Consider the following 24,422-nt stretch of genomic DNA (forward strand, 5'->3'; position numbering starts at 1 on the left):
ATACCAACAATAATTGAGAGAGTCCTATGAAACTATAGTAGAACTAGAGAAGAGAAGGGTCACACACAATTTAACCTTTATGGAATAACTGATTATTCAATGTCATTAAAAGGTATCAGTGTAAGTACTTAATCTGTATAGTGTTCTGCGCTACATACAAGAGATATAAAGAAGAGTTTGAGAAGACACCTGTATCCTCAAAGAGAGACAGATACATTCCCAAATAATTGCTTATGATAATGATCACTCCCTGGCAGTTGTCTGCATTATGTGGCTATGTTAGCACACGTGGGAGTTAGCAAAATCCTGCAAGGGGTGGGGGGCAAAACTGTGAAAACAAATCCAACAAACGTTTGTGACTATTGGGTGGCCAGTAAAATCAATCAGTTTCAGTCCTATAAGATGGTCTTCCAAACCCGAACTCAAGAATGGTTGATTCAGTGACCACACAGACACATATAAATGCTGGCCCATTCTGGCACAAGATGGGTTTCGTTGGGTAAGTTTCCTTCGGGGCTGTTGCACTCAGTTCTCTTCTACCATTGCCCAAACTGAGGTCAGGAAGCCAGCCCAGAATGTGACTAAATCAACTCCTCAGGCCTATAAAATTTTCACAAGGAGGGAAGATAATTGCATGTGTGCACAAGGCCAGATTTCAGGGAGACAACGGTCTCAATGGAAACAATGACCTTTAAAACAATTACTACTCAAAGTCTGCGTCTTCCAGCACAGCTGAGCAAGAACTTCCTGACATTTAGCCATTAACCCTAGAGCAGCATTATTTCATCCCACTGGTCAAGAATCAGATAAAAGGCCATGCACTCCTACAGTAAACCTTTGGTCTCTGACCTCTCAGGACCAGCCAACTGAGCTTTCCAGTATTCTATGATCCATCGATCCACAGTACCAGGTCTTACATGAGGACCTGAGGAATCAACACTCAATGAGCTATGATCCTTCTCTTCAAATGTTGTACAGTTCAGGGAAGAGACAGGCACAGAAACAGGCAATTAAAAGTCTGATTTCAGAGCGTTTAAGGGAACTAAGAAGAGTGACAATTGTAGGTGCTGGAGAGCTGGATGGGGTGGGAAGGCTTCCTAGAAGCTACAGCATCTAAGCCAAACCCTAAAATAAAACATAGGGGCCATGCAGGTGAAGAACGGTGAGGGTCAGGGGCACCCCAGGGAAAGAAGTAGTAAAGACAAAACTGTACGGAGGACAGAAGTGCAGGGTGCAGTCAGGGCCTCCAAGGAATTCAGTAGAGAAGGAACATCTCAGGGAGGCTACGGAAGATTGAGCGTGAGGAGGGGTAACTCCGGAGTTGCATGCTGGTCAGGTTACACAAGTTCAGATTTCTTTTGAAGAAAGCAAAAACTTGGAAGGCTTTTAACAAGGTAATAAATGTGTGTGTTTCAAGAATATCCCGAAGTTGCTTGAAAAGTGGGCTAGAGGGGGTCAGGAAACTGACTAAGAGGCAATTTTGGTGGTCCAGAAAGGAAATAAGTCTTGAAATTTTAAAAAAAATGGCAGCGTATTAGAGAAATACTAGTAGGTTTAAGAATCTGTAAGGACTTGGAGAGGAGACTTGGTAATTGATGGAATGCTGGAGTTGAAGAAAAGGCTGATACCCAAGTTTGGAGCCTGAAAATTGGGTAGATGATGGTACTATAAATTAGGGACGATAAGATTTTATTTTCAATGGTTTGTATTTAATCTTGTCAGGACTCATATCCCTAAAAGTAATGATTTTTGGCTTTCTGGAACCAGAGTTATAGAACTAAGTTTTCTTTTTTCCTGACATGAAGTCATCTAATTTAGTGCCATTTCCCTCAATGTGTACAAGGGGGGAAGGCAGACACAAAAGGTCATGGATTGTATGATTCCATTTTTATAAAATACCCAGAAGAGGTCAATCCCCAGAAACAGAAAACGGATTGGAAGTCTCCAGGGGCGGCAGGGGGGGGGGGGGGATAACTGCTTAGTGGCTTTCGAGTTTCATCTTAGGGTAACGGAGATAATTTGCAACTAGGTAGAGATGGTGTTTGCAAAATGATGATGTGGATATACTAACTACCACTGAATTGTTTGCCTTCAAATGGTTAATTTTATTTTAAAGAAATTTTATCTCAATCAAATTTTAAAAAGTGACAGGGGAGAAATACTGTATTTCCCCATGTATAAGATGCTCCCATATATAAGACACCTTAATTTGGGGGCCTGAAATTTGGGGAAAAATGTATTACATAAAATTATTGCACTCAAGTTTTATTCATCATAAAATTCATACAACTCCTCATCACTGTCAAATGCAAGTAAAAAAGAAAAATCTTCAACCACTGTATAAGACACACCCAGTTTTTAGACCCCAAATTTTTCAGAAAAGGGTGCTTCTTATACATGGGGAAATACGGTAACCACACCAAGGATGGAGTTTCCCCTTCCTCGTGGCTCAGATGCGCAGTTAGACATGAGGGATATTCGGTCTCCCTCAACCCTTGCAGAGACACGCACTTCACTAACCAAAGGTTGGGTCTGACAAAATCAACAAGTGAACTTTCAAAGAACAGTAAACAGTATGATTTTTTTTAAGCTTCAGCCTTCACACTGTGAAAACTCTTTGACAGGTTTGTGATTCCATGGGGGTGGGGCGGGAAGAGCAGCCATGGTGGGCTGGTGTTCCTGTCTGTCTGGAAGTTTTATCTCCTTTTTCTTACGGTCAGGGTCAGTTTTCCTACTCCCATGCAGGCTGTTTGGCCAGAACTCAGACAGTGGCTGCGGGGACCACCTTATGGCCTCCCCTCCCACCGTAACCTGTCCATGGTGACTCTCCAAGGACATGCTGCCTTTACAGGGTATCCATTTCAAAGATCGGCTAATTGCTCAGCAGGCTGCGAAAGTGCGCTCTCAAATCATAAAAGGGAAACACTGTGGCTTTTCCCAGGCCACAAAGCATGACCAAGTTGATTAGGCCTCGTAATTCACACTCTCGATGATACCTGAGCTTGATCCTCTGAGAAACAGCTGCCCCTGTAAAAGCCAAGACAGAGCGAGTATATCACACTGTTCCGGCCACCATCGTCACAGCTTGTCCTCCGCGATCGATGGCCTCTACCACGCCTGGGCCCCGGGCTGTGTGGGAAATGAGACAGTAGGAGTGGAAAATCACCTTTATTTATTGAGTTCACCTACTCATAACATCAAATCAAACCCCAGCCTATGCTGCTCACAGAATCCAAAGAGCTAAAGATGGAAAACGCCTCCCAGGGGGAGGGATGCTAGCCCTGCATTTGCCCCAGGGGACACGCGTCAGTGTCCAGATCTCCCATCCACATCCACGGAGTTGATAAAGCAATCGGTGCTCTACAATGACACACCCCAGGACTGACGGGCTCACCAATGACCATTAGGGTTCTGGCGCCTCAAAAAGAAACACCTGTAAGTGGAATGAATGTAATGGAAAGCAAGCATTGTGATAAAAGTTACACAAAGAAACATTTTATGGCCACTCGTGTCAAGATGCGAGGTGCAGTCTGAAAGAATATGTTTCAGAGCACAGGGGAAAGTCACATTCAGTGGCAAAGCCAGGTAGCTAAATGCTGTTCAGGGGAAGAGTTGATTTTTATGTATTGTCACAGGTCTCTCTCTTGCTGAGAAGGGGCTCTGAGCTGATGTTATAAATCACAAGGTTAGGCACCTCAGCTTTGGAACTGGGGAAAGTGATGTGGGGTTGTGGCAGAGACTAAGATGCCACCAAGTATCTGTTCCCTCCTTTCAGTTTATCAAAAGAATTTTCATTTTTGGTGCTGCTAATGTTCTGTTTAATGATCTGAGTGTTCCTTACACAGATGAATTTAGCTTAAGAAAATTCATCAAGGTGCCTACTCATAAATATATGTAGTATATTTATATATAATATATATTATATATATTTTGTATATATAATGAATTATATAAATATATAATCTATAGCATCATATCTATATATAAAATATATAATATATTACATATATATATATACAAAATCATCAACTTTGAAAACCTTTAATTTCTATCTGGGCATATTTTTCCCGGCTAAAGATATGTTTCTAGGACTCCCTTGCAGCTAAGAATATAATGCGACTGAATTCTGGACAATGAAGTGTAAACACAAATGCTAAGTAGTGTTACAAGTGAGTCTTTTTACAGGATATGAGTGTACTCTTCCCCACTTCTCTCTTTGATCCTGGACCTGTAAACACATATAATGCATAAGCTGGCTATCTTGGATCATGAGGACACAAGCCACATCTTAGCAATATTTGAAAGGTTAGATAGAAGACGCTTTGGTTCTGACCGACAACTTTTCACATCTACTAAATCAGCCCTTACCTTTGGATGTACTGTATTTAAAAAAGAGGAAAAATAATGATCCTGTTTAAAACACTATTATTGTACTCTTGTTGATCAACGTTATCCTGTTAAATATAATTTTCTAAATTTAAAAAAAGCATTATTATTTTGGATCTTTTTATTATTATTCTTAATTCAGCTGAAGATAATTTTAATTTATATAGGATTCAAGGTAAAATTATGTTCAGTTCTTGCTTTCACACCAGGAACACCCGAATGATATAGATATATAAATAAAGAGTCACCTAAAAGAGCAATAGAAATAGCTGAGACTTAAATTAAAGGTCTGGTTTCACTTTTTACTGTTTAATTGCAGCTCTACCTCCTCACACATAACATGGAGATTTAAAAGACTACTATGTTTTCTCCATTGTTAGCATTCTTTCCTGGCAGCAACTGTCTAAATCTAGTCAATTTAAGCAAAAAAGAGATTTATTGGAATGTTGTCAAAGATCTCACCAAATTGATAGGCTAGTGTCCAGGCTTAGAAATAACACAACAATCGGGATAGGATCAAGACAACAAAAGCATTCGACCATCTCATCCAAGTGCCACACCAGGAATGGAGGATCCAGACCCTCTTTACCTGCTGTGAGTCACATGATACAACATGCAAAGTTGTGGGGAAAGGTCAGTGTAGATCACAAACCCACTGGCTTCCTTGAGGTGGTAAGAGAAAGAATCTGGAGGGAGGAAATTGCCCAGCCTCCAGGGGCCTCTAGTCCTCTATTAGGAAGGCAGTGGACATTGATTTATAGCCCCACTGAGCATGAACAAAATGGGGGCCAGTTAGGTCCCTCAAATTAATGGATGCTGGGCAGTCATAAATCAACAAATGTCCACTCTTTCTACCTCGCAAGGTTGTTGAGTTGGAATAAATTAGAGACAAAAGCTCTGAAGACTGAAACCCAAGATACAAATACTCATTGCTAGGTTGTTGTTAATACCAATATTTGAGAATTTATGAAAAATAAAGAACCTTCAAAATCATGGTTGTTTCAAATTTTGATGATTATCTACCTTTATTAAAAAATAATTATTTTATTCGTATTAGGCACTAAATTAATAGAATCTCACTGAAATTAAAGCACAGAAGGTATGCAGATAATGTTGACATTAACTGGTCAGTAAAAAACAACAACTTTTTTGCACAGGTTTGGAAGGTCACATTGCATATTAGGTGGGTTTCAAAGAAGAGTAGAGGGAATGGGGAAATTTCTAGATAAAAGCCTCACCTAGAACTAGACTTAGCAGTGGTCCTTAAATAATAATACTTTTGAATCTTAAAAAATTATTACTTTTTGGTCAAAAGTAATAATACTTTTGAACCTTAAAATTCAAAAGGCTTAAGAAACCATAACATTACATGTAAATATTTGGTTTTTTGTACATAGAAGAATATAAATATATATAGATATAAATATAGATGAACTATAGATATCAATATAGACAGATATAGATTTATTTCTCAGGCCAATACCTTGTATCAGTCACTGAAAGGTAACTGACCCTAAAATACTAAGAATCATTATTTTTAATGCTATATATTATCCTGGTCTGTGGGACCAGAAGTATCTGGGTTGCAATTCTGGGTCCCCATCATAGATTCCAAACTGTGTCAATCAATGTCCCAACTCATAAATCATTTCCTATTCTTCAGGAACTTAGGGTCTCACACAAAAGATAAGAGTAGGCGTAACAGTTAAAATACCTTGGGCTGCAAATAACAGAAAATCACACTGAATTTAGCTTATATGATACTGGAAATAGTTCATGATAGTAATGGGAATAGAAATCTACAGCAAAGGCAAGTTTCAGAGTTGGTGTAATATGATGGCTTTGGTTGCATTTCTCCATGGTTCTCTTGGCTTGGTCTCTGCTATGCGCTGGCTTCTTCAGGCTAACATCTGTTGTGGTTACAGAATGGCTACAGATGTTCCAAATTGGGTGGACAAAAATAATACTCATCCAAGAAGGTATCATTCTTACTTCACCTTTTTCTTCCCCCTCAGATTATTCTGCACAATGGCATATTCAATGTACATCTCTCTTAGATAACAAAGGGATTGGATAAATGCATGAACTATTGAAGTAATCATACTTGACAGGTATGATTAAATGAGCATTTTAGACATCATACATGATAGATCAAAGAAAGAACTTAGAAATGTACAAGGCACTGAAATTCAAACAGCTTCTACAGAATATCGTGCTTCGAGTAGACAGAGGGGGACAGAAATAGCATTCCAGGGACACAGTTGGCACTTTGTTTAAAGCAAATGAATTCAAGAGTGAAAAAAAGATACTAGATTTCAGAGGAACTTTCCATCCATTCCAAGTGGTTTCATATTTTAAGTTGCAACCCTATGAAATTTTAGGACACTGGAAATTTCCATGGGACCTTGTATCCTACAGAATCTCAAATTACCTCATGCAAGCATGATCATGACCACCTAAAGTAGTAAGATTAATATGCATGATGAGGATATTGAGTCTTTTTATTTTTTACAAAGTGAAAAGTCATTATTATTTTTTTTAATTCTCCACTATTTTTATAGCCCTCTTAAACATTCATGGAAAACTTTCCATATGTCAAGCCCTGTGCTGGGTACTTTCAAATGATTTTCTACTTTTCCCTTTCACAATAAGGTTAGTATTATGATAATAATGGTCAGAACTGGAATTATTATAATACTGGTCTATATACGTTAATGTGAACTATAAGCTGTTTAATAGACCAAACTTCTTTTAAATGTAATAAATGTAACAATTGAAAGAGGAGCAAATGATTAAAAATTACAGCAGGCTAATTATGCCTAGAGATCTAGTAGCTGTTCTTAGAATCCTTCATACAGTCAGATTCTGGATGAGGCACAAACACAAAAAAAGACTGTAATTACTTTCTTGGGGACTATTCACACTTCAGATCCCCCCCGTTAATGGAAACAATGTGGTATAACAGGAAGCATCTTTCATTTGACACATGGAGAACTTCAAGTCCCACCTTAGATTTTGAACATTACATAACTTATATACAGTTTTCATATCAATAAAATAGAGGTTTTTAATTACCACTCAGGAAGGTTGTTGTGGAATAAAATGAAATGAGATCAAAGTGCCTTTTATGGACAAATAGATGCCAAAGATTTATCAGCCATCCTGCATTGATTCCTCCAGGCCTATCTCTTAGATATTTCAAACTATAGAAAAGGCAAAGAAAATGAAACAGATATTGCAAGTTGACTCTGTCAAGTTCATGGTTATTATTCCATCTTACTGAATATCCAGGTTACCAATTTAGATATTAATGTCACAATGTGCTATTCTGGGAGAAAAAAACCCAACAGATTCTCCTCTAAATCAATCTCATTTCTGGGCCAAAAGAATTTGCATAAATATAATTCAGCTGCTTCATACCAGGTATATTTTTTGTAGTCTTAGCTGATCTTCATAGTACTAAATATTAAGTAAAACTTACACAGTGTCACACTTGCAGAATCAGACTATTGACAATGTCACTCCCTAAAGATTACCTGCCTTTAAAAATATTACAGACCTACTTGTACAAAGATAATGGTGATATAATTGGATTTTCAAATATAGTCATAAAAGGTGGCATTATTTCTAAAACTAGAAATTCTCTGGCTTCAGGAACTGGAAGGGACCCAGAGACTGACTAGTTCCATGTCCATCTTTTGTAAATGGAAGCAGTAAAAGAAATACCCATAATAGTGATAGATACCAAGTCAGTCTGAGTCCTGAGGGTTGTTTCTTCGTGTTCTCTACAAAGGACATATGGACCGAACATCAAAAGGATTTAGAAGATCCCATCTAAGCAGATAGGCATTTGGAATTCTCACTCAGTCATTCCTAAAGACAAAATCACATACCTAAGCTAGAGATTCTCAACCCTGCCACTATTGACTTCTGGGCAGATAGTTCTTTGCTGTATGGAGCTGTCCTGTACATTGGAGAATGTTTAGCAGCATCACTGACCAGCACCCACTAGATGCAACCTTTCCTCAAGTGAGACAGTCAACAGTGGTCCAGATTCAGCCAAATTTCCTCTGGAGAATAAAGTCAATCCTGGTTGAAACCCAATGACCAGAGTTGAATGGAATACACAGTGGTGAGTCTCTTCCTCCTTTCTCTTGTATTGGAAGATAATATAAAGCAGTGGGGATATTGCTAGAACTGTTTTTATCCTTCTTCCCTGCCTCAAGTAGAAAGATGAAAGAGAGCCACATAAAGCAAGACAGAGAAGGAATGGAGACACTTTTATTCTATGAACTCTTTGGATATTCCCTGATAGGCAATCAATGCTGCCAATAAGATATCTTCCATCATGACGCTAATCCACCTCAAATAACTCTTAATTCTCTTCATCTCTCCTTTTCTAAAAATACATCACCCATTGCCCATCCTATTTAACATAACCTTCAATGAATTAATCTTACAAGCTCAAGACCAGAGAGGGTAAGCAAAACAGCGAGACAGAGCCAATGAGTAAAAGGGAGCCTATAACCAAACCGGTGGAAGAGAGAGAAGAGAAATAGTCCAATGGGGAAATATTTCTTTTTGAAATAAAAATAGTGATATCTTGGTTTGAATATTGCCTACCTCCCCCTCCAAATTTTTTTTATGTGTTAAAGTTCTAAACACCAGTACCTCAGAATGTGACCTTATTTGGTAATAGGGTCACTGCAGAGGTAAGTAGTTAGGATGAAGTCAGACTGGAGCAGGGGGTTCCCCTAATCCAATAAGGCTAGTTTTCTTATAATAAAGGGAAACTTGGTCATAGACACACAGCCAAGGAGGAGTGAAGACTGGAGTTATGCTCCCACAAACCAAGGTGCTAGCAGAAGCTAGGAGGAACTTCTGGAAAATTCTTCTCTGGCAACTTCAGAGGTCACCTGGCCCTTCCAACATCTGGCCCCTTGAACTGGGAAGCAATGAAGTTCTGTTGTTAACCTACTTAATTTGTGATACTCCATTACAACAGCATTAGCAAACTAATACAGGAGGTCATGGCTGGGAGTAGTCATGCCAGGGGAGGCTTTAGGAGGGAGGCTGAACAGACAACAGAGGCCAATTCCGGGTCCCTACCACCTGTGATTTTGATATGGGTTGAAAGACATAACTCACCCACAGCCAATAAATATTTATTTTTACTTTCTCCTGGAGTCAGTGTCTGGTGGAGAGTAAAGTTTACTTTTTAATGACCTTCACCACTGGTAAAGGTGGAAGCTTAGTAATCAGGCCTACATGTTCTGGGTTCTAGCACTCTTTGCCTCTTTCTTCAGAGATCAAGCAACTCAAGTTTAAGTTTGAAATTGACCTTTGGAGGAGAAGCCAGTCAGGTTTAGAATCATAATGAGTCAAGAATTAGAGAGAGGATGTGATTTTTTGTGATTTTTTTTCCTCCCAGGATCACAAACCCTTTTAAGGGTATTCTCATCTCATTGCCAACAGAGTGCTTTCACATACAGAGACCCATCTGTTTCTTCCAACAACACTGAGAAATAACAGGAAAGTTTCTCCCATTGCACAGATGGGAAAACTAATTCCCAGGGAGATTAGGTGATGATCCAGAGGGAACTGACACAGCAAGTTGAAACAGGGCTAGTATCCCTTCTCACCACACCAAAATGGTTTTGATCACGAGAGATATAGTCTACCACGGATAAATAAAATTTTCTTTCTGCCCATTGTTTTTAAGAAAAGTACATTTGATTCATGCTTATATGTTCCCAGGATCTCAGCCAGATTTGAGGTTTGGTCCAGATTTAAGATCTTGATTCCCGACATGGCCTTTTGGCTTCTTGACCCTCCTATTAACTTACCAGGCTTGAGTCATGGTTCTGGATGATCTCGCAGGGCAGGGGATGTTTGACTCAAGAAAGCCTCATAAAAACTGTTCTGGGAAATCAGACACTAATGTCATAGTTTTACACAATTGAGGTATCTTGACAGAATCCCAGATCAATACCAACAACATGTTACTTTCCCACTACCCTTTAACTGAAGACTCTAGCACAATAAGACTCATTTTATTACTGAGGTGCGGTAGTTGTCATAGCTCCACTTGTCTTTGCCAAACAGAATCAGAAAACCAGCCCAGAATGTGGGGTTGTGGTTTGTTTTCTTAGACTCATAAAATGTTAGTACTAGAAGTGAATAGAGAAATTAATTGACTGGTTCTACATTGTCTCGCTAGGAACACTGAGACATTTAGATGAGAACCAACTTGGCCAAAGCCATATAAGGAATAGATAGCAGGGCTAATGTTATGATCTAGTGTTCCTAACTCTTAATGCCATATTCTACCCTGTATCCATTGATCCAGTTCTTTCCAACACACAATGATCAACCTACACCCATTTCATGGGTCAAAGCAGCAACCACTATAAAGTGTGATGTGTCAAGCATGATAAAAACTTTACACTGACCTATACTGACCCTGGGTCCCACTTTCTGTTGCCTGTAGTCTGCCCACTTCATCAATGTTAATTGTTAAATTATTTTTTTTCTTTTTTTTTTATAAATAAATTTTTATTAATTTTAATGGGGTGACATCAATAAATCAGTGTACAAATATTCAAAGAAAACATGTCCAGGTTATCTTGTCATTCAATTATGTTGCATACCCATCACCCAAAGTCAGATTGTCCTCCGTCACCTTCTATCTAGTTTTCTTTGTGCCCCTCCCCCTTCCCCTCTCTCTCCTTCCCTCCCCTCGCCCCCTGTAACCACCACACTCTTGTCCATGTCTCTTAGTCTCGTTTTTATGTCCTACCAATGTATGGAATCCTGCAGTTCTTGTTTTTTTTTTTCTGATTTACTTATTTCACTCCGTATAATATTATCAAGATCCCACCATTTTGTTGTAAATGATCCAATGTCATCATTACTTATGGCTGAATAGTATACCATGGTGTATATGTGCCACATCTTCTTTATCCAGTCTTCTATTTTTTTTACAGTGATTAAAGCCTTAAGCAAACTCTTGGCCAATACAGCAAGAATCCATAAAATTATTTATTTTTATTATTCAATAAACATTTATTTATAAACTCTAGCACTCTGAGTTTTTTTTTTTTTTTGTCCATGGCTGGTCTTGCTGATCCAGGCTATCTCTGACAATATGAAGGTCAGAATCAGTAGGGAAAGAAAACATCTACAGAATTAAGAAAATACAATGATACAGTGTGGTAGAAACAAGCATGTGAGAAATGATATTTGGAGCATAAAGGAAGGATCACTCACTATTGGGGGAGTTATGGGGGTGAAAAGAAGGCTTCCCTGTGGAAGTGACATTGTGATGTTAGGCCTTGAAGACTGAGAAGAAGTTTGTTAGCTGTAAAGGCAAAAGGCTACTCCAGACAGAAGAAACTGTAAATTCAAAGTATAACAATGTGGGATCACCCAAAACAGAGTTCATAGGGTCCATAGAAGGGAGGGGGACAAACATGGATGAACATTTGTAACAGAGCCAGTAAGTCAGGGTCCTCAAACACTATGATAAAGAGTAAAGAGGTTGGGCTTTGCCCTGAAGATGCTAGGGTAGCAACAGGTTACACATATGTTTTGGAAAGGTCACCATGACACCACTGAAGAAGATGGCTCAGATTAGCAAGAATGGAAACAGGAAGACCATTTCAAACATTTCAATAATCCTGGCAACAATGATGAAAAATATTTCAACTACAAAAGTGGGCCTGGAGGAAAATTAGAGTTTAGGAAATATCAGAAGGTGAGACTCAATGATCCATTGGTTAAGAGAGAAAAGCAACAGCTGTGATTGTAGATGCTAATGTAGGTGACTGTCACATGGTCATGAACCAAACTCTCCTAGAACAAATCTTTAACTTTTAGATTTATTGGTCTTTTACAAGTCTGATAGAAACTCTGAAGCCTTCACCCAGAAAAAGGCACAGATACATACATATACACAAAATTTTTTATGCAATTTCAGATGCTTTGTGAGTACCCTTAAACCTATAAACAAATAAGAATCCAGATTACAAACTGTTTTATACGACAAATTTAAAAGCAAAATCACTTGTGAAGTTTGGCTTGTCAATTACTAATGTTGTAGAATTAATCTGTTAGCTTCTGATACTGCTAAGTTGAATATCTGTACTCTCATGTTGCAAGTGGGCTTACAATTGAAAGCATATGCCACATGGTGGCCATGGGGCAGTGGCTGTGGGCACGGCACCACAGAAATAAAACACAGAAGGGGACCAGAGAAATGGTCATCACCATCCCTCAGATTTCTGAGTCAGTGCAGAGTCATGGTCCTGAATGAATCAAGTGTATCCCATGTTTTTACCATTCTTCCACATCTGAGACTTAATTTAGTACGTACTCACTATAATTCCATGACATTTGCAAGGGAAGACTAGTAGTAAATCCATGCCACAAGTTGAAGCCATCAAAGTTCTGAGAGATGGAATGACTTCCTCTCCCAAGGACACCTACAGCTAATGGCAGAGGTGGGACCAGGTCTGGTTTCTTCCTCTTCTAGGCTGTGTCCTTTAAAGACAAGTTGGCCTGAGACATCAAGAGGGAAGATGTGCTTCTGGCCTGGAGGCTGATTCAGGTTTTTCCATCCCAGACTGATGATACTGTTCAGAGTGTTGGTACCCAGGATACTGCTGAAGTCAATGCACTCGGGAGGCAGTAGGGAGACCATGGGTTGGGTCAGTAAGGACATTGTCTTCAATTTCAGACTGACATAAATTCAAATGCCAACTCTCACACTTACATCTCTGAGAGATTGGCCAAGCTACACAATCTCACTGGCTTTCCGTTTCCTTGTCTATAAAAGAGAGATAGTAATATGTATCTCCAAATTTTCTAGGCTCAAATGAGACATCAGAAGCTAAAATGCCCTCTGTAGGTACTAGCCCCTCTTGCGAGGGCTTTGACAGGTGCAAAAATATCTCTTGAGATCATTTTATCCTACTTCTAGGCTTCTGACACCAAACCCTTTCTACTGTATCCCTCAATGGGGTTAACCTACCTACCACCATGATCAACCGGCTGACCTGTATGGAACACACAACTCTCTTGCCTATATTATCAGAACAGTATGTGCCAAGGACATCTGAGATCATAATAGCCAATGGGTGAGTCTTCACAGACTTAGTGAGAATCTATTTTTAAATGCATATGCTTAGTAATAGAGAACAATAAGATTGTGAATGTGGAACATTCCTGATGAAGAGAATTGTTACAGGATCTATGTCCTCGAACATCCCAGCTGTGTTTACTTTCCTTATAACAGCTTAAACCTATTCATATATTTAAATAGTCACTTGCAACATTGGAAACACTGCCACTTGCAACATTCATTGTAAAAGAACATTTCTTCTCTAAGGAAGTAAAACTTATGATGTATTTTGTCTTATCCCAAGAAACCACCTAGCTGATGAGAACATGCTGAGAGTTTTTTTTTTCATTAAATAGTTAACTGTACAATCTGCATAAATTTTGCCACAATAAAGGGGATTGTTTTTCCATGCTATTTATTGCAAAGAGAAAATGGGTAAGCTTCAAAACCAGTCTTCAGTGTATGATGCCCATCCACCTGCTAACTGTGTGGCTTTAGGCAAACCAGTTAACCTCTCTGAGTTTCTGGTTCCTTATAGCTCACCCTGGGATATAATGCAGCCTCATCACACCTACAACCTCCTTAGGAAGAAGACTCCCAACCTTCCCATTCAACTGAGGGATTATTAACCCCTATCTGAGCTCCCCTCTTCCATTCCCTTGCTTTTCATCAAAGTGCTCAGGATTCAGCACTTACTCTTCGGGATTCTGTTGGTCCTCATTGTTAACATTAAACAGTAGGATATGCATAGGGTCCATTTCCTCAGACAGGATGAACATATGGTGGCAAAATATGGGTTTTATAATCAGCTCGGGTTTGATTCGAATCTTAACTCAACCAACTGTGCTTTCTGTGGCCTTACTGTCCTCGTCAGTAAAATACAGAATAATATCCCTTCTTCAGGGTTGACCTTCAGAGCTTGGTTGAGATATAAATTACATACCATGAATTAAATTCATGTGAAGAGTAAAATTAAATGACTTTTCGTATATCCACAGAGTGACTCTGGTAAAATCAAGTAATTTCTAAGATCTCGGGTTTCATCCTTTGCAAGGTGCGTATCAGTGAGGTAATGGGAAAAGTGCAAATGTACCTAGACCACAGACCAGGAGTTCCTCACCTCGTCAGTGAACTGCAGAGATAGCATTTTAGAAGAAATGTCATGTAAGCAAATTTGAAAAAGTCCCGGAGAGGGTACCAAGCAGAAATGGGAAGGAACAATGCTCTCAGCACAGCCAACAGTTTATACAAATGTCGGGTACCATGGACAGACTGAAGGAATAGCCAACAGTTTATACAAATGTCGGGTACCATGGACAGACTGAAGGAACGCGTGTCTGAGAGGAGAGCAGACAGGTCTGCGGAGACTGACAGGATTCAGATCGTGAACTTGATTGCAGAAGAATCCGAGACTTCTTCAGAAGGGCAACTGAGAGTCATTGAGGGCTTAACGTAAAGATAGGGAAATAATTAGATTTGCACTTTGGAAAGATCACTTTCTACCTGGTAAATGCAGAGATCTCCAGTTTTTTTTAAAGTGTTAGGTCATAAGTATTTTGCATTTTGCGATCCATACAGTCTTTCTGACAACTATTGAACTTTGCTATTACAGCGCACAAGCAGCCACAGACAATATGTAATGAATGGGCATGGCTATGTTTAAATAAAACTTTATTTACAAGAGTAGACAGCAGACAGTATTTGGCCCACGGGCTGTAGTTTGCTGGTCCCTGGTAGGAAGGATACAGGAGGAAGTCCAGCACAAAGATTGGAAAATATTTGGAAGGACATTTAGTTAATTACTTAGTTCATTCATTCAGCGTATCTCTTGGGAATGCTTTCTATGTGTTGAGAACTATTCTAGATATTCAGGAAACAGTGGTAACATTAAAGACAGTTTCCTCTTCTGATGGAGGTTATAATGCAGTGAATAAAAACAATTGAGAAAACCTTAGTAAAAAGCTTTGTAAGCTGAAAATCATAAACTGCGTATAAATCATTATCATGGTAATGATTCAATTTAACATTTAAAATGATTATCTTATTATAAGGCATTTTAGAAAACACCATGTCAAGCACATATTTCCTAACTGACTGAATGAATAGGAAGGCTTAAAGAAATTACAGCAAGTTCTAGGCAAATGAATCTAAATGTAGAATTTAAGAGGCATGCCAAAAACCCTGTTAGGTATTTTCTATATATGGCCTCATTTGACACGCACAGTATCTTTTCAAAATGGCCACCTGTTGTCAGTCCAACTTTGAAAATGTAAAAAGTGGCCTAAAGATGTTTGGTCACTTCCTAAGTTTTAGGGAGCTGAGATTTAGGTCAGTGATGATTCCCTTCCGCTTCCTCCGCATCATCCGTTTGGGGAATAGCCCAGGCAAAGCAGCAGGGAGTGGGAAGCTGGAATTTTATAGTAAGGAACTAAGCAGAGATTGAGAGGAGCCCTTCAGGGTCCCACAGAGGAGGCGGGATAAGCCTGGGAACAGGAACCAGGAATCTCAATGGCCACTTCTTACTTCTAATCACTTTCCCAAGAGAACTGGCCCAGCTGTTCTTGAACAGAAGGCAGGCTGAGAGAATCTTTTAAAATCCAAGTCCTTGTTATAAATTTAGACTTCAGGGGAGAGAAAGAAGAAGAAGGAAAAAAAAAAGGAAGAAGAAGAAATTGTTGGCTTAAGAAAGTTATGCTTTCCATTCATGAGATGAAGGACAGGGGACAGAGGCAGAGAAAGTCAGCTCGGCCCCTGTGACGAGGGCCGCCAGGTGGCGGGCCCAGGGTTCCCTGGAAGCTCACCACCCACTTCACTCAGAGGGAATGCTAGTCATGCCCAGAAACTCTGTAAGCACAAGGAAGGCTTCTGTTCCTCCCTAATGAGTTGATTATATCCTGTCAGAAGAATCGTAAGGCCATCAAATGTCAAGTCAATTTTCTCAAACATATTATTTTCATAGCAGCTGGGCTGACTAACTTGAAACAGAGCATCCTATTGTTACACTTTACTGAGAATGTTAAAGTGAAATTCAATTTTAAAAAAGAAGGGAGAAAAATCCTACCAGGACACATGATCCTGATTCACACACGTTTACCAGTCATTGTTTAGAGGCCCATTTTTATTAAGATGATTGGGCCACTTAGTTCACTATTAACTAAGAATGACAGAGGAAGTACATGCAGAATGTGTTGTTTGCCACAAAAGCCACTTTCTCTGAAGGCAGGTGAGATGTGTCTTCTGTCGCTGACACTACGTATGAACGGTTTGAAGGGTGAGCTTGGAAGTCCGAGGCGCCGAGCTCGAATCCTTGTGTTCCCAACACATGCTCCTGAATGAATCTGGTTTCTCACATTCTCAAAGACACACGTAAAATATCAAGAAGAAGAAAATGGACTTTAGAGTCAGACAATCACATTCTCAGCTATTTACGAGCCAAATGGTCTGAAGTGAATTTATGGGCATGGTCGTAACTAAATAAGAGTTACTGAAGGAAATCAATGACAGAAGTCTCATAGCACATTGAAAGAGTATAAATGATCATCAGACAGCAGGGATAAAAACAATAACAATGACAACAGTGACGAAGATGGAGAAGGATGGGGGGTTGGGTAAAAGGTGTGTCCAGCACCAATCAGAGAGAGTAGACAAGGAAGCCATGAACCATGAGGCTGAAACTAAAAAACAGCCTCTAATTTACACCCATTCATGTTGGCACTGGACCAGTTCCACAATGCGTGATATCAAATGTGATATCGGGAAGCAAAATTTCTCTTCAGGACTGAGAGCACATCTCTTTCCACTCAAAACCAGTTCTTATCACTATTATGTTGTTGTTATGGACACAGACAACAGTGTGGGGATTGCTGGAGGGAAAGGGGGGAGGTAGAGGTGGTTGGGGGGATAGGTGGTGATGGAGGGAGACTTGAACTGGGGTGGTGAGCACACAATGCACCACACCAGTGATGAATTATAGAAGCGTACACCTGGAATCTGAATAATTTTATTAACAAATTCACCTCACAAAATTCAATAAAAAATTTAAAAATTAATAAAATAAAAATTAAAAAGACTAAAGCAGAGAGCTTTCTCCAGCTAACAGTGAAAAAGGAAGTTGGGGGGTCAAAGCATGCAAATGATTTGACACACCATTGGTGGGTTGAAGATGGAAGGGGCTACATAGAAAAGAACGGAACAGGCCAGTAGAAGCTGAGAGCCAGCAGCCAGCAAGGAACCGGGGACCCAAGTCCTACAACCATAAGGAATTGAATTCTGCCAAGAATAAGATTGGGAGAGGCTTTTTTTTTTTTTTTTTTTTTTTTTTTTTTTTTGGCTTGGAGCCTGCAGATGAGAATTTGGTCTAATTGACATCTTAATTTCAACCTTGCTGTCCCGTCGGCAGAAAACCCAGACATGTCATGCTGGACCTCTGGCCTACAGAACTGTGAGCTAATTAATGGGTATTGTGTTAAGCCACTGATTTTGTGGCCACTTGTCACATAACAGTAGAAAACTAATACAAGTGGTCCAAGTGCCTCGAGAGCTGAAATTTGCTCTAAGTCCCCTGGCCTTTGAGTAAACCTTGTGTAGGCTTAGATAAGAAAAGATTGACAGGAAAAACTTCAGTCACTTCAGTTTAACATGTATGCACACGCACACACTTTACCCCAACGTATCAGGGTAATTGAGGCAGAGATATCTATTGAACCTGAAGTAATTTGGCAAATGCCCCCAACTTTCTTCTTCTAATCAGTATGCCTTTTCTTCTACAAATACTTATTGGAAAATTACTGTACGTTGGGCTCCAGGGTAGGTCACAGGGTTGGAGCCTGAGTAACAGAGACACCGTTCTTCGAAGAGGTATCTGACTAGTGAGACTAAGCAGTGAGATAAGGGAAAGCCCAGAGGAAGAGAGCTTACCCCAGTCCTAGACACCAAGGAAGGCTTCTGAGAGCAAGAAGTTTCTAAGCAAAAACCTAAAGAATCACCCACTCCAAATGGATGTAAAGGGAGGCAAATGTTTTTAGGAACCAAGAACTTGATATGCAGGCTACAGAAAAAGATGGAGGCTGGAACCTTCCAGAAGAACTGTGAAGCATTCATCCTGACTGGACCATGCCTCGGGGGAGGGGTGAGAAGGGAAACTGATGAGATAAGCAGAGACAGCTTTGGTGGAGTGAAATCCTCTCTAAGGAATTTGGAATTTTTCCAGAAGGACAGGGAAGCCCCTGCAGATTTGAGGAGTAGCAGGCAACAGGATCAGCGTGGTTCAGCCAAAGAACACCTGCGTGAGTTTACAGAATGGAATGGAAAGGGACTCCCAACACTGGAGACAATAGGCCATTCCTGTAATCCAAGTGAAGCTGGCCAAGGCCAGTCATTCTCCCCTCAGTGAGCAGAGCTGGTTCAACTTCTAGGGACTCACAGTTGACAGAAACTGGAATAATATCTCCCGTGTTGCCATGGTAATTAGTCCTGTCCTGTGCCTTTGGGTGGAGGAGGGAACAGCACAATCATGGGACAATTTGAATGGAGGTGAACATAAAAACATTAAGAAATCAAAAGGTCCCACAGAGAATTGATTTCCCTGTATGAAACCCATTTTTTTTTACATTGTTAGAAAGTGACTAAGAGCCCTTGTTACTTATATTGTAAACTTTAAGTGGGGAGATAGAAGGTAAGCATGGGAATCAGTCCACCTCAGAAAATAAGCTATCTCATTAAAGAAGTGCCCACTGTGTCTGCCTTCTTGAGTCTTACAAAAATAAAAGCAACACGGTTCCATGGCTTTCATAAACTAGTGACCAGGCAAGAACATGTCCATTAGAAACTCTCTACTTCAATTTTATTTTATGCATTTATTTGTTGAACAAATTGTAATATTTGAAGTCATTAGTAAACACCGACAAGAGGAAACAGTATCATTGGAAATAAGACTTTGGATGCTAGGTTTACATAGACCTGGCTTTGCATGCTGGTTACAGTATTTGCCAGATTTGTAATCTTGAACAATTAGCACATTCTTTCTAAATAATTGGTTCTTTCACCTCTCAAATGGGAGGATAATAGAATTTATCTCATACAATGGATGTCAGCATTCAATCAAACCATGACTGTGAAGCCCTTTGCACAGTACTGGCATTTCCCTTGACACCCATTAGTTATTTCTATTCTCATTTTCATCATTATTGCTTGTATTAGTTCTTTACATAAAGGACTTTGACATCTGTTATTATTTTTTAGGGCTCATATTCTATAATACTGTAGCACCGACTTCCTACACATAAAGATTAAACATTTGTAGAATCTACATATAGAAAATAAGGCAGAAAAATATAATGTTAGGTAATGGTTTTTAATTGGTTACTAAGTGTCAGGTATATACTCAGAAACACTTCTTTTATATTTATCTAGACAGCAACCCTGACTTAAAATCAAGTTTTAAACAGAACTGGTCTTTTAGTCTTGAATCATGCTGAACCACTCTTATACGACGAACATCAAAATGAACTTCCCTATGCATGTATGGATTTTTTTCAAACTGTCAAACTTATCAATCATTTTATCTTGGAATCTCCAACATCTGACCAAGGGCATGCTTCTAGGATACCCAGTATGTGTGTTAAATCAATAAACACATTTATTTGAAGCACAACAGTCCCAGGCATTTAACAGAGCAATAAACTAACATATGTAACTGTAAAAATTCCTTAAAAAGTGTAAAAAACAGCAAGAGCAAATTAGTCTGAGCTTTGACCAGTGACCATTTTAATACAGCTAACATTTCCAGTGCTTTGCCACAGGCTGGCCACTCTAACAAGCATTTTACTTGCATTTTAATTCTCAATACTACTTTCTGAATTGGGTGTTAATATTATTCCTTTCGTAATGAATTCGTTGGGCAGAACCAGAAAAAGAAGCAATGATGGGGGAGACCAATGAAATTAGAAAGGAGACTTAAGCTGGCCTAAAAGGTATTTTAACAGACATGGTCATATGCCTATCCAATACCCAGAATGCCTTTCTTCTTTGCCAAATGATCCTGAATTTTGTTTGAATTACAATGTGCTCACTGTTGGGTGATTAACCATTATTTGTCTAAGCCAATCATTATCAGCTTATGCTTTATTTTACTTGCCACCAGGGTAGCCAGGGTTCAATTTTTTTTAAGTGAGAAGAGGAGAGATAGAGAGACAGACTCCCACATGTGCCCCAACTGGGATCCAACTGGCAACCCCCATCTGGGGCCAATGCTCAGACCTCAGTGCCTGGGGCCGACATTTGAACCAATTGAGCCACTGGCTGCAAGAGGGAAAGAAAGAGAGAAGGGAGAGAGGTGGGGAGGAGAAACAGATAGTCACTTCTCCTGTGTGCCCTACCCAGAGATCGAACCAGGATGTGGGCATGCTGGACCAATGTTCTATCCACTGAGCCAACCATGTAGGGCCCATGGCTCAAATTTTAGCTTGTGAAATCGAAAGAGAAGTCTTCTGGAGCATCCAGAAAAGACTTTGTTTTCCCAGTAAAAAAGAGAACCATGGCTGTTCCCTTCTGCCATCTTAACTTAAATGTGGAATGATGTCTGAAGCCATCATTCAACATTGTAATAGCACTGCCTTCCAGGTTTCTTTGTTACATGAGAAACTCATTCCTACTCAAACCTCCTATTAATTGGACCCAAAGACATTTCCATCTGATTCAATTATATAAGCTATGGGTAAATACAGACATAGGGGTATTCATTGTATGAGATTTTATAGGTAAACAAAATCAAAGGATTTATGGTTATTTTAATATTTAATGCATTTCATCTTGTTGGGTTATTCCTGCCATATTTAAATAGTTTTTCTATGTGTGGTAGTATGTTCCCTGAGAGATGAAAGTTAGTTCTATAAATGACCCAAGAGCAGAAATGTTCATGTTTGTGTTTTGAAGTGAACACCATGCCATATTAGGCACACAGCTAACTAAATACCTCAAAACATCAGATTATGGCAGAACCCACCTGGGTTCTTTGTGGAAAACTGACTCTGTCTCTTCACATGGCATAAACCCCTGCCTCTTGGGACCTCAGCATGTAGCAGGCACAATAAACTTCAGTGCAGTAGACTCAGCTCATAAAGTCTCTCCTTCTGCCAGGACTGTTCTGGTGGAAAACTGGACAGCCCAGCAACACATTTACTGTCCACAAGTGTTCAAGCTTTGGGTGAAGCTGAACATTAACAACATGTCACACATGTGCTGTCCTGTAAGTTATATAACAATGTGTGGATTTTATAAACAGCAACTGCTCATTTTTGTGGTTGGCTTTTCACTGGATGTGCCCAAAAGCCATCTGAATAAGTAAGTTGGAAACAACGAGACTGAGCAAAGGGAGCAGTGACATGCCCTGGTACATGCAAACCCAAGTTCTGCAGGAACCCACAGAAGGGAAGGCTACCAGAAAAGTCCCCACAACCTTGAGCCATGGCCAAAATACCACCAAAATGCAAGTGTGGGTTTTCTTGTGGATCAACTCTGCCTTCTGAAAACATTTCACAAGTACCCCATCACACTATTTTGTTCAAAGAATTCTGTTGGACCATAATATTGAAACATTGGATAATGGTGTTGTCTAAAGGTAAATCACTTTTAGAAGGTACATGCTGAGTAATAAAACTATCTGTCATATTAAAAAATTATTGCTGTATATATTGATTCCCCAGAACAAAACATTTTACTTCTGCCTGACAACTGAATTATTATATCCAGGAACAATGGAATATATTTAGAGATCTTTTTGTAACACTAGTTCTGACTATCAAAGTGAATAGAATTGTCCAGGTCTGTGTCCCAGGGGCAATTTATGGAACTTAAGAGATGAAAAAGCTTCACCAGGGAGATGAGAAAGGATAAGAAAAGTCACAAATAGTGTACATTTGTAACATCTTCAGGGAAGTGCTAGGGGAGATGGAGTTAGATGTATACAGGTGAAGGGTCTTATACTCTATGGAAGATACAGTCCTGAAATAAATATACCATACATATACCCTGCAGGCACTCTTGTAAAGCAAATATATAATATATATACCAGTCAGCATTTAATGACTCCTTTAGAATTTGTGAAAATAAGTGTATAAGGGAGTCTCTATCACTGCTCTGGCCTACGGATCTTCTAATACAGGGGTAATCAACCTTTTTATACCTACTGCTCACTTTTGTATCTCTGTTAGTAGTAACATTTTCTAACCACCCACCGGTTCCACAGTAATGGTGATTTATAAAGTAGGGAAGTAACTTTACTTTATAAAATGTATAAAGCAGAGTTACAGCAAGTTAAAGCATATAATAATAATTACTTACCAAGTACTTTATGTCAGATTTTTGCTAAGTTTGGCAGAATAAATCTTTTTTTAAATTAATTTTAATGGGGTGACATTGATAAATCAGGATACGTTTGTTCAGAGAAAACATCTCTACGTTATTTTGACATTTGATTATGCTGCATTCCCATCACCCAAAGTCCAATTGTCTTCCGTCACCTTCTAACTGGTTTTCTTTGTGCCCCTCCCCTCCCCCACCCCCTCCCTCTCCTCCTCTCCACCCCGTAACCCCCACACTCTTGTCCATGTCTCTGAGTCTCATCAGAATAAATCTTTATAAAACAACTTACTATAGTTAAATCTATCTTTTTATTTATACTTTGGTTGCTCTGCTACTGCCCACCATGAAAGCTGGAACGCCTACTAGTGGGCGGTAGGGACCAGGTTGACTACCACTGATCTAATACAACTGCAGAGTCAAGATGAACTCACAGAGAGTTACATAACAATATAAAAATTAAATGGCAACAAAAGTCTGTCAAAAGATATTTCCTTCAGAAAAATACAAAAAAAAAGCTAAAAAAAAGAGATATTTCATTGGAGCATGGGATAAAAAGGCAAATGCATTGATTGAATTATTAAATGTCAGTCTAATCTTATTGGATACATTTAAAGAGTTCTGGGGTTACGATGAAGAAAAGTATATGACTGTCCTCAGTATATTCACCGTTTGCCACAAAGATGGTCTTGATTTAGTTAGATCTATGGGTTGCAATCTTTTTTATGTCTGTTCTCTGTCTCACTAAGCTTCTACTCATGATGTCAAGGTTGTAGCATCCTCAGAACACTTGTTTATCTTGTCCTCTCATAATTCTGACTCTGTATCTAGACCCTATCCTCTACCCTAATATAGCTTCAGACCAATTCTAGTTCATGACTTCCCTCTACATCATTTTCAAAACTTCAGCTGCTGCTGCTATTATATCCATTCCATGTTGTCTATTAAAAATTCTGGCCCTGGCCGTTTGGATCAGTGGTAGAGCATCGGCCTGGCATGCAGGAGTACTGGTTCGATTCCCAGCCAGGGCACACAGGAGAAGCGCCCATCTGCTTCACCACCCCTCCCCCTCTCCTTCCTCTCTGTCTCTGTCTTCCCCTCCTGCAGCCAAGGATCTATTGGAGCAAAGTTGACTCCCCGGGCGCTGAGGATGACTCTATGGCCACTGCCTCAGGTGCTAGAATGGCTCTGGTTGCAGCAGAGCAACGCCCCAGATGGGGGGAGCATCGCCCCCTGGTGGGCATGCCGGCTGGATCCTGGTCGGGCGCATGCGGGAGTTTGTCTGACTGCCTCCCTGTTTCCAGCTTTGAAAAAATACAAAAAAAAATTCCAAAGATTGACAACTGACTGGACATAGCCTGTTTTCAGGGAAGGACACATGATGGAGTGCTTATATCCTGTATGACACTCCTGGTTATGTGCCCTTCCTGGTCTCAGAGCCCTGGGTGGGTCAGATACCATAGTTGGCATGGTTAACACAAATGTGGGAGGTTTAAAGAACTGGTGGGATTTCCAACTTGTACTGTCTAGTTTGGAGTTGGAAAACTTTCTGCACTTT

This window comes from Saccopteryx leptura, chromosome 3 (assembly GCF_036850995.1).
Source record: "Saccopteryx leptura isolate mSacLep1 chromosome 3, mSacLep1_pri_phased_curated, whole genome shotgun sequence".
In the NCBI taxonomy this organism is placed as follows: domain Eukaryota; kingdom Metazoa; phylum Chordata; class Mammalia; order Chiroptera; family Emballonuridae; genus Saccopteryx; species Saccopteryx leptura.